Source organism: Dermacentor variabilis, chromosome 2 (assembly GCF_050947875.1).
Source record: "Dermacentor variabilis isolate Ectoservices chromosome 2, ASM5094787v1, whole genome shotgun sequence".
Lineage (NCBI taxonomy): Eukaryota > Metazoa > Arthropoda > Arachnida > Ixodida > Ixodidae > Dermacentor > Dermacentor variabilis.
Genome location: NC_134569.1, coordinates 74,306,469 through 74,316,681, shown reverse-complemented (window position 1 = coordinate 74,316,681; position 10,213 = coordinate 74,306,469). Strand labels below are relative to the sequence as shown.

General features: G+C 44.6%; 1 protein-coding gene across 1 annotated transcript in view; it reads left to right on the top strand.

The window, feature by feature from the left end:
- The first annotated feature begins 4,974 nt into the window (after positions 1–4,974).
- LOC142572090 (arylsulfatase B-like) overlaps positions 4,975–10,213 on the top strand; it is a 41,457-nt gene continuing 36,218 nt past the window's right edge. Inside the window, exon 1 of the mRNA XM_075680938.1 lies at positions 4,975–5,373. The gene's annotated coding sequence lies outside the window, so the exon portion shown is untranslated. The remainder of the gene's footprint in view (positions 5,374–10,213) is intronic.

Here is a 10,213-nt window from a genome sequence, read left to right as displayed (position 1 = left end):
ATTCTAAAATGGTTTCCTCTGTTAAAGGTATTTGGTCCAAGCGCGCTCGCGCTATCACGATTGCGAGCGATCGTCTCTGTAAATTGTAGCGAGGACAGTCACAGAAAAGGTGCTGAAAACTCTTCTCGCTACCACAGTCATCACACGAGGCGTCGTCGGCCCAATCGATTCGGAAAGCGAAAGACTTCGCAAAGGCCACTCCTAGCCATATTCGACAAAGCAGGGCAGCTTCCCATCTGCAGAGTCGAGCTGCGATGCGAAGGCGCAGAGAAGAGTCTCGGTGGTGCAGCCGGTTGCTTTGAAAACTTCGTGTGTTCCAAATTACTGAAGCATTCTTTGGTAAGATGTCTGTGAAGTAAATTCTTTCGCAAAGAAAAGTTCGAACTGTTCCGTTACCGTCACATTGCTCACCATTTTGAGTGGCTGCCCAGACTCAGCATTCTGTATATGACATTCCATCCGATCCACTCACGTTCATCTCGTGGTAACGAACCAAACGCTACGTCATCGCAAGAGAAAAACTTGGAGTTCGGCGTCGCTATATTGTATTGGTACGAATTTAACTGTCGCAGCTGCTTAGTCTCGCACGAAAGAACCAATGAACAGACCTTCGACTTTCCCGTTCACAAGTTTAGCATTGGCAGTTCCTTCGTATGCTGTTAAGCGATCACGAAGCCTCGTTCACAGTTAGTGCCTCACAAGCTCCAAGCTTTTCTCTTGTTTTCTTTTTTCCTGTCACAGAGAAAGCGATTCGGGAGTACGTACACTTTCCTCCTGACTTTTATTTTGAGCACGACCAAGCATCACACGCAACTTAGTGATCACGCGCCAGGACAAGGCCGAAATGTCCGCACTATGCAAGGACGCCAACTCGACGCTGTTCCTATCCGCATAGACTCGTCACACTAGTATACTTCTAGCCTTTGCACGCCAACTAAAAGCCCTTTCTCACAAGAATGCAGTTGCGAAGGAAACGTAAACGAGGCAGCGCTCTCACCGAACCGCGTCTACGCGTGTCCTAGTGGAAATTGAGAGACTTAATTTAGCGTGCTCACTGACCGACATCGTTATTGTTTTTCCTACTGAATTCCACATGCCTTCTAAAGATACTACACGTGGTTGAGATTCGCCACATTTAGATCGTATGACAGCGGCCTCACTTTATTATTTTTTTCCAAGAAACATGCTTGTCGGCTAAAATTTTGTAACAAACACTGATAAGTTTAGCCATGAGTGGAAGGACAGACACAGCCAAATTTCCATCTATACGCCACATACAAAGAAGCACATTTCGACGTTTCATGGGCAAGATACACAACCTCGTTTGTCCGAGTGTATTTGCTGATGAAGAACGAAGGAAAGGGATTGGTTACGGGAGTTCATGCTTATCCCACCATAGCCCAACGTATCATTTTTCATATGCTCAATGTGACATCTCCACACATTGATTTAAGCGCTTACGCAAATCCCGTATTAGCTTTGCTTTTTGTAAATTTTATTTTTTAAACGATTTATGTTGCTGCAAGTTCTCAGTTGTGGGTGGTTCACCAGTGGCTCACTAATTACTTATTATGATAACACTTTTCTTTTACTCGAGAACATTTAATTATTTCTTTCATTCTTATGCCAATGTACTATTCGTGGCCAAAAATAAAACCCAACAAGTTCTCATTTTTGTTCATGTGAAAAGACATTTGAACTTCGTCTTCAGGTTTCTTCAATAAAACATTTTTCACTTTTCTACTAGATAGACAAAATAATCCCCATATCTAAGCTGTTCCTTTCACTCCTGCTCATTTCTTATTGGTCTTTCCTTTTTTCAGTTTTTTTTTTCATTTGTAGCCTTTCTAAATATTTTTGGTTTGTTCTGTTGCCAACGCCTTAACTCCTGTTTCAATTCTACGACTAGTTATTGACTTTATATTATTTGCAGTTTGTACTACATTTACTTTGCATAATCTTCCACTTAGGGACTACTATATTGCTGTTTTATGCTGTATATTTGCTCTGATGTATATATTTTCTGACAGCAGGTCCCCTCTCAGCCACATGCTCTGGGACCTCCTTCTGTATACTTATGTAAGCATGCATCCCACTTATTACAGACACCAAATGAAACTGAAACTTTCTGGGTTACATTTACAAAACATAGATATCATAGAGCTAGCCGCACATATGTGTTGCATTTTACGAAAATGATGCTTGTAAAAGGAAAAGCGATTATTGTAAACCACTCGTAGATTACTTTGTTTCGTAGCCGCCAAGATCAAGAGGACCTGCAGAGCACTGCATATTTCTTGTTAAGCAGGAAATATTACCGCATGATTGCTAGAAAGCCACGCACTTTTCCAACTTCGATCGGACTCGATCGTAAACTTGACATGGAAGCGTTCGTATATGGATGGTAAATTCAGGATTCCCACATGACTACACATCGTCTGCGGCCACGCCCAAACACCCAGTCGACTTTAATGATAGGAACACTGCTTCAGCCTTCTTTTTCTGTGTGCGAGAGATTAACATCACCATTCATTGCATATGTACTTTATTATTGTAATTGTGAAATGTATGTAAAGGGAGATTGGCACTCCTTGCATGGCATGCATCACACTATCAACACATACGCAATGAACATGGACGAGAATATCTCAGCCACGACGAGCTAGTTGCGCTTACTATAAGTGCAGCAATACATAAATGCACATGATTAAGCAAGTTTTAGAATGAAAGGAAGAGACAGACCAACATAGTCAAAATTACTCATAAATCTCTAGTAATTATTCTAGATTCTAGTTTAAGAAACTGTATCAGTGCTCGTACTTCCTGCACTTACGACCAACGACAACAGTCTTCTGTAAGGATTCTCCAGCTTTCGCGCCAGGTTTTTGCGAAATGCAAAAACGAGAGAACGAAGAGAAAGACAGGGAGATGAACCAAATAGGCTCATCTCCCTGTCTTTTTGCTAATATGTATACAAAGCACTTTCGGCACGCTATACCAAGTCGTAATCAATAAGCATATATATATATATATATATATATATATATATATATATATATATATATATATATATATGCTTCATTAGCGCTCATGAATGTGATCAGTAATTGCAGTGGAGCTGTTTAGCATAGCAGTAGACTTAGGTTGGGTGTCTTTCTTCAAAGAAGTGGGAACGACGTCTAACGTTTCTTTCATTTTTATCTTTCTTTTTTTTATGTGTTCTGCTAGCTGTGGCATCATAATTTCTTTTTGGAAGATTGCCACAAAGGCAAACATGATTATATAAGCAAATCCAGGCCGGCTCCAGCGATATACATCAGTCGGGAAATTCTCCAATGACTTGGAACTCTCTAGAGCATAATACGATGAACCGGTCTTTTTGGTATGGCGTAGGTTTTTTCTATTCCGTAAATTAGGAGGGGCATAATTTGCAAGGAAAAGTTGACGTTATTCTTTTTTTTTATTTTAGGAAAGTTACGCAATAGAGAATTGAGAATTGCGGATGATTACCCATTGACATGGATGACATGGATGGACATGGACTGATGATATATTTGTGCAGGGTGTTTCAAGTAACTTGAACCAAGGATTTTAAGAAAGTGGTTAGCCGCAGCTGGATGAGACCAACCACACACATTGTTTGCCGTCATGTGGCACTCCCCAAAAATATATTTTATATTCATCTGAATCTGTTAATTGACTGAGATCGATCATTGAAAGTTATTAATATTCACTTTAGGGCAAGTGCCTTTCCTTACGTTGTAGAGGGCGTTCAGAAACGACCGACCCGATTTTTTTGTGGCGACGCACATGCTGCGTGGTGATATTTTAATTCTCTTCTTTTTTTTTGGGGGGGGAGGGGGTTGCTTTTAAAGAGAACTCGCGAAATATGAAATAATAGCACGTGACTGCGCTCAAGCGCTCTCGTATTGCGGCGCGCTCAACCGTGCTTCGAGTCTATCGCTTATCGGGGGACTACGGCGCTTCCTTTCCGTGGGCCACCGTCAGAAATGCTGACGCGCTGCGAAGCCGATCGAGCCGCGGTCGCTCACTTCACCATTGTCTGTGCGCAGAGTTACTTCGGTCGAAGCACCGTTGAGAGTGCTGCAATATGATACAGCGCGAGCGCAGGCACGTGGTTTTATTTCATATTTTGCGGGCTTTATTCAAGTGCCGAAAAAAAATCACTACCCAGCACGTACGTTGACACACCCAAAAAAAAGATGGATAGGTCGCTTCTGAATACCCTCTACAACGTAACAAAAACGCACTTGGCCCTAAAATGTATATAAAATTATTTGCGTAATTATCTGATAAGTTAATTATTCGCAATATTATATAACTATAAGGAACGCCAGACCAATGTAAACCATATATCATTGGTATCATTCAGCTGCGGTTCAGCACTTTAAAATCGGTTCAAGTTACGGGAAACACCCTGTATGCATCGCGTGAAGTTCAGTCGTTGTTAGCGCAGCTGCGTGAAACGATTTGAGGGCTCTTCATCTGTTGCACAAGATAATTTACAATAGAATATTAGCGAGTGAAAAGAGCACTACGGGACGACCAGCCTACGGAGTTCGCACCCATTACACAACCTTTTGCCTATAGTGGACGTTTCACTAACGATGCTGGCAACGCCTAGCTACAATCGCCAACGCCAAGGTGCGTGCGGAAGGTGCGAACGCGGCAGCTACGCTAGTTCTGTTCCTCAAGTTAGATGCCAAGTCGGGCGCACCCCTTAAGGTCAACCTCTCATCTCCTTCCTACTACCTGCTCATTAACGAGACAAACGAAAGGGCGCGTTGCGGCAGCACTCACTCCTGTTACTGGCGTAACAAAGGGCGAGGACAATCGACTGGTCGATCCCTCTCTCCCTTATGCTTCTTTCTTTTTTCTGCCGCCAAGGGGGAAAGTCCTTAGGCATGGGCGGACGACGGACGTTCGCCTTAGAAAGAGGACGGCAGCGCCGTGAATCGAAAGGGTGTAGCGTACGTCCGAGGTACCGCAGCAACGCGTCGCGCGTAACCGAACGTCGGAAGGGTTCAAGGTTACCTGTGTGCCAAATTGCTCCCGGCATTGCACAAGGCAGCCGTCCGCGCTCTGCTGTTCTTTTCCCTTCGTCCGCTGCCGACCTCGAGCCACCACCACCACCAGTGTGTTCGGCGACTGCGTGCGAGACGGCCAGTCGTCGCCCGCCGGAACCGACGGTTCGCCACTTTCATCTTTTTTTTTTTCATCTTCTCTTCTTCACCCTCGGCTGGTTTCACTACGACGCGGCCAGCGTGCAGTCCAAAGGAGATCAACTACGGAGTGACGGCGTAAACGTGCCGGACTGTGTTGCCGCCACTGCTCTCTCCCACGCTCCGCTTGGTGAGTCTGCGCCCCGCCGGGGCGCCGCCTTGTCTTGTCTCGGCTCGTATCACCGAGGCATGTGTAAGCACCGCGTGCGTGACCTGCCTGCTTGCATGCAGAGGCAGTTGTCGGCCGCGTCGAGACCCTTCCTTCAGCGATGCTCTCGAAACACGAGATACCCTAAGTTTCTGACCGCCTCGCAGTTTTCGGTTAAGACTCATTATCTTGTAAATAAGGGTTCCCTGTTAAAAAAGTGGTAATGTTGAAAACGACTGGCCCACTCTAGTTATCGGATTCCCGCGGGACGGCTTTCCGATAAGAGCACGTCGTCTTTAGACGGTACTTGAAGAGCCCATTTGCATCGCTTTATAGCTCCAACGAACTACCGTCTTAAAACGTCCCGCACGAAGCCAAGTAACGGCCTCCGCAAGAACATCGGTAAGCAATACGGACTGGCACTTCGTTCTGCAGCTCCTGCGCAGGCGACTCGAAGGTCTACCACGGGGCGATTACGAAGCCCGGTATTTTGCAGTGCTTTGGATTCCGCGAAAGGATGTCGAATGGAAAAACCCCATGGACAGTGCGCGTGCCCTGGTTGAATGAACGACGTGGATGGTCGGCTCTTGCAGCCCTCGGTGCTTACCCGGTCAGGTCAGTCTCTGGACCTAAAACCAAACTTCTTTTAGCCAGGCAAGTTGGGCACCTCGCCGGCTGTGCATAGAAAAGCATACATAGAACTTTCTTAACTCAGCGACTGTTTCGTGACCGCAGTTCGAAGCATGAAGCGTTCTACAATATGCGTAAAGGCAGAAGCCTCGGAGAGAAAGAGAGAGAGGAAACGTAGGAAGGTTAACCAGACACGTTCAGTTTGCTACCCACACTGGGAGAATGGCTAAGCCGTGAAAAGTGAGAAAAAAAAGAGAAGGGAATGAGTACTCCAGTCGGACGCACATTTAGAAGAGCCCATCAAGTCCAGAAACTGTCGCAAGGCCTGTCGACTTCAAGTATTAAAGCAACATACACCTTCGTTGCTTTGTGCACCCGTGACGCGAACGACCATGATCCAAGAGTCTGCAGTTCAGATAATGCTCGTGAATACAGCCGCTTTAATGCTGTCCTAAAAAGGGTGGCACTGGACGTCATAACGAGAACAAAAGCGTAGGACTTGTTCAGTAGTTTCTTCGATTCCGCAGGAGTCGCACGTTGTTGCGTCAGACATTTCAATGCGGAACGAGTAGGTTTTCGTGAATTTAACCGCGATCCTGAGCCGGGCATAACAACGTTGCAATGGAGCGGGAAGCGGAAGCAACAGGGCAACGGCACTTCAAATGCGCTTGCGCACTTGCTAGCGCATTTGCACCTGCTTGCAGGACGAACGACTTACCGCATCTGGCTGCTCGTGCAGCGCCGTTTAGCTTTATCAACGGCTTTACTGTGAAGGTCATCCACATGGTTAATTTTCCTTCTGTCCTATGAAATGTAGTGTTTGAATTCAGGGCAGGGTCGTCCGCGTGGGATAATGTGCCACGTTCAACGCATGTAACCTGTGGGGTACTTCATAAAAAGCCGAATCACGTGTTCATTGCCAACGCGCCATCCGTCTGTTCGCGCTTCAGCACTGAAATCAGAACGATAAAATCGCCAGAATATAGCACCCTATACGGAGAAGTGATCACACGCAAAAAAAAAATCGATTACTAAAGTACGACAAGCACATACATAAGCATTCTTGATACCTGAGGGTTTTCTTTTTTTCCGGGCAGAGTAGGAACTAGAGCGACTTATGGCACATCCATTGCATGATGGAGAGTATTTTACACTTCAATTACACATGTAGAGAGTGAGCCGATAATTCAGACTGGCAACAATGCTGCAGTCCCTTAGCATACAGCAACACTGACTAGTACCGAAATGGGACTCTGGTATATTGCTATTACAAAAGTGGACTACACACCTTTCACAACATGCAAAAGTATGTGCCGAAATTTCTACGCGTGGGATCTCACTAGTTCACGCCCGTGCCGTACGCTGGCACGAGACAAACTTAATACGCTGTGGTTTCCTCAGGAGCCGGATTCCCTTCAATCTCTCAAAGTGGGTTTTGCCTCGCTGTTCGGTAAGCTGTGCTTGCTGAAAACAATTCGTTTTACGACTACAGATGCTGAGCATTATTACTCCGTATGAACAGTCTACGCGGGGCACCACAAGCACAGAGTTCCCAAACAGTTAAATGCGTTCGGAAAAGCGTTGTTTCGGGCAAGGCCGCACCGGTTCTGCATTTTTTTTTATGCGTAGAAGCAAAAGTTTCCGTATCCGCGCACAAAGCTCAGTCGCAACGCATGAGTGATGGCTCTAAGTGCCTCCGCGCCCTCTTTCGAGGGGCGTCCTTGCCGTTGTCGGCTCTCCTTAAGTGGGCGTTGGCGTTTGCAGTGCTTATGCCGCTAAGCGCACACCGTTCGATGCGAAGCACGAAAGTTGGATATGGATATTGAAGTGACTAAACGGAACTGAATTTAACTACCAATGTATAAGTTGTTCGCTGTGGCTCATCACAGGCTTCACATGATTGAAAAGGCACAATCTATATATATGTGATAGAGACTGGAGGGTGGTTGCGTGGCATCTTTAAAATTTCATAATTGAATACACAGCGTATCGGTTGATAAGTCTTTTTCTTGCGACTTGCTACTGGTAGCTTTTTTTTTTTTCTTTCGAAGGCTGTGCGCAAAATATTGCCGTGATCCCTCCTCCTGCTCGTTAGATTTGTTAGATAGCGGTGTGCGAGCGAACCATTCTCTTTTAGCTCATGCAACAGGCTTTGCATCCTTGTTTCCTCTTTCTTTTGGGGGGGGGGGGGGGGGGGGGTATTTGTTTATACTATGTGTTGTAGTCCCTTTCGTTGTACGGATGTTTTATTTATTTATTTATTTATTTATTTATTTATTTATTTATTTATTTATTTATATTCGCATGCACGCAGAGAAGTGTGCCTCAAAGCGAGAGAACGTCTGGAAGCCTCTCAATTGGTATTTACCTATGCAAAATCTTCCATCATAAGAGGCAGCAGAAACTACATAACAATTAGTAACGCCTCCTCAACACGCATAAAATAAGGCTAACAAAAAGAAAGCCCCCAGAACAGAAAGAATAAAAACACGACATAAAAATATGTCATCGTAAGGGTAACCTAAAGAAAGGTTCCCTTGGTAGAGATAACAAGGCAAGTTCAAAGTGTAACCGTGAAATGAAGTTATGGAGATGGCATAAGATAGCGAAGCAGATTTGACTCTGCGTTAACGGCATGGCATGTAGATCACCTGGTCACGACCGTGAGGATAAATTACGTTTTCAGTGGTAGAGGACAGCTGCCTCCAACATAATGGGTTCATGCTTAAAAAATGCAATACTTCTGAAAGCTTCCTTCAAGATACTGGTGTGCAGTGTCACATTATGTTAAATTCCGTACGCCCCCATTAAAATAAGTTCTCTTCCTAATATAACCCAGTTTAATTCCGCTCAGGAGCAAACGCCAGCTTCGATGAAAATTGTTCGGTGTCCTTTTTCAGGCGAAGGCATGGCCATTATACAAGACGAAACAAAAACGTAAGAGAGAAGCTGGCAACGGGTGCTGAGAAAACCGTGCAAAGGACATTTGCTCCGAGCGCTGACACTGCAGTGGGAAGGCGGCAGTCCGACTGCTATCTTTGTCCTGCCTTCTCGCATATTTATGAAGCGACCCATTGAAAAAACTCGCGACGACCGCGCTTACAGAATACGTAATCCCTACCCTTCTTTCTTGTCGCCAAGCCGTCAAGGTTAGCTGTGCTAGAGTCTGGCCGGCATCGCTTTCTGGTGAGTCATTAACCCGCCACAGCTCAGCCAATGGTAAGAAAAGTTTCTGCAGGGCCTCAGTCAAGGTGCGAATCAAACCAGGAACCTTTTGATTCTGGAGCCTCGTTTAGTCGCACTTGGACGAAAGGTTGGACAGCACTCAGCGGCCTCAGCATGGGGCCGTAAAATCACATACTCTTCACGGAGCACGTGGCAGGTCCTGGCGGTTGAAACTTGCCCCTGACAATAAGGCAGCTGGTGGTCATGAGGTACAAAGGAACATCATGAGCAACGTGCCTACAAAGAGCCTATATATGTATATTTTTTTTAATTTTATGACTGGCTATAAGTTGATATGCTTGTGTGAAATTACATTTATGTTAATTATGTTTTTTGCATCTGCCACGTTTTTTTTTTCCTACGTAGAACGCATGGTCCCGTCAGTGTATTGTTTTGAATATGCCTACCTATTTCGCAGTCTTGCTATTTTCATTTGTTTTACTGTTTTGTACTTCTTGATTTATTCAAAACGTGTACGCGGGACCCGCTGTTCATCGCCAAAGCGGGAGCTCACGGTTAAGTCAAGTAGCTGAATTTTTCCGTGACTTTTACTACCTGCTTCCGTCATCATGTACAAGTAATCAGGAATTATTATTATTATTATTATTATTATTATTATTATTATTATTATTATTATTATTATTATTATTATTATTATTATTATTATTATTCAGAGAAAACTGCATCTTTAGCAGCTCAGCATCTTCCGAAAAGGACATCCACCGTTCGTAGAATTGAGATCCACAACTTTACGTTGAGAAAGACGATGAGAGAAAGAGAGCAGCAATGTGGCCGAGAGGACAGAGTGCAAGAAATGAGATAGAAATAGAGGAGGGGGAAAAACAGAGGAAGCAATAAAAGGAGGAATCCCCTGTTGAAGTACGTGCTTTTCTTATTTTATTTCTAACGTGTTTGTTTTGTTTCAGACGATAATCACGAAATTTTACATTTCCATTGCATCTCAACA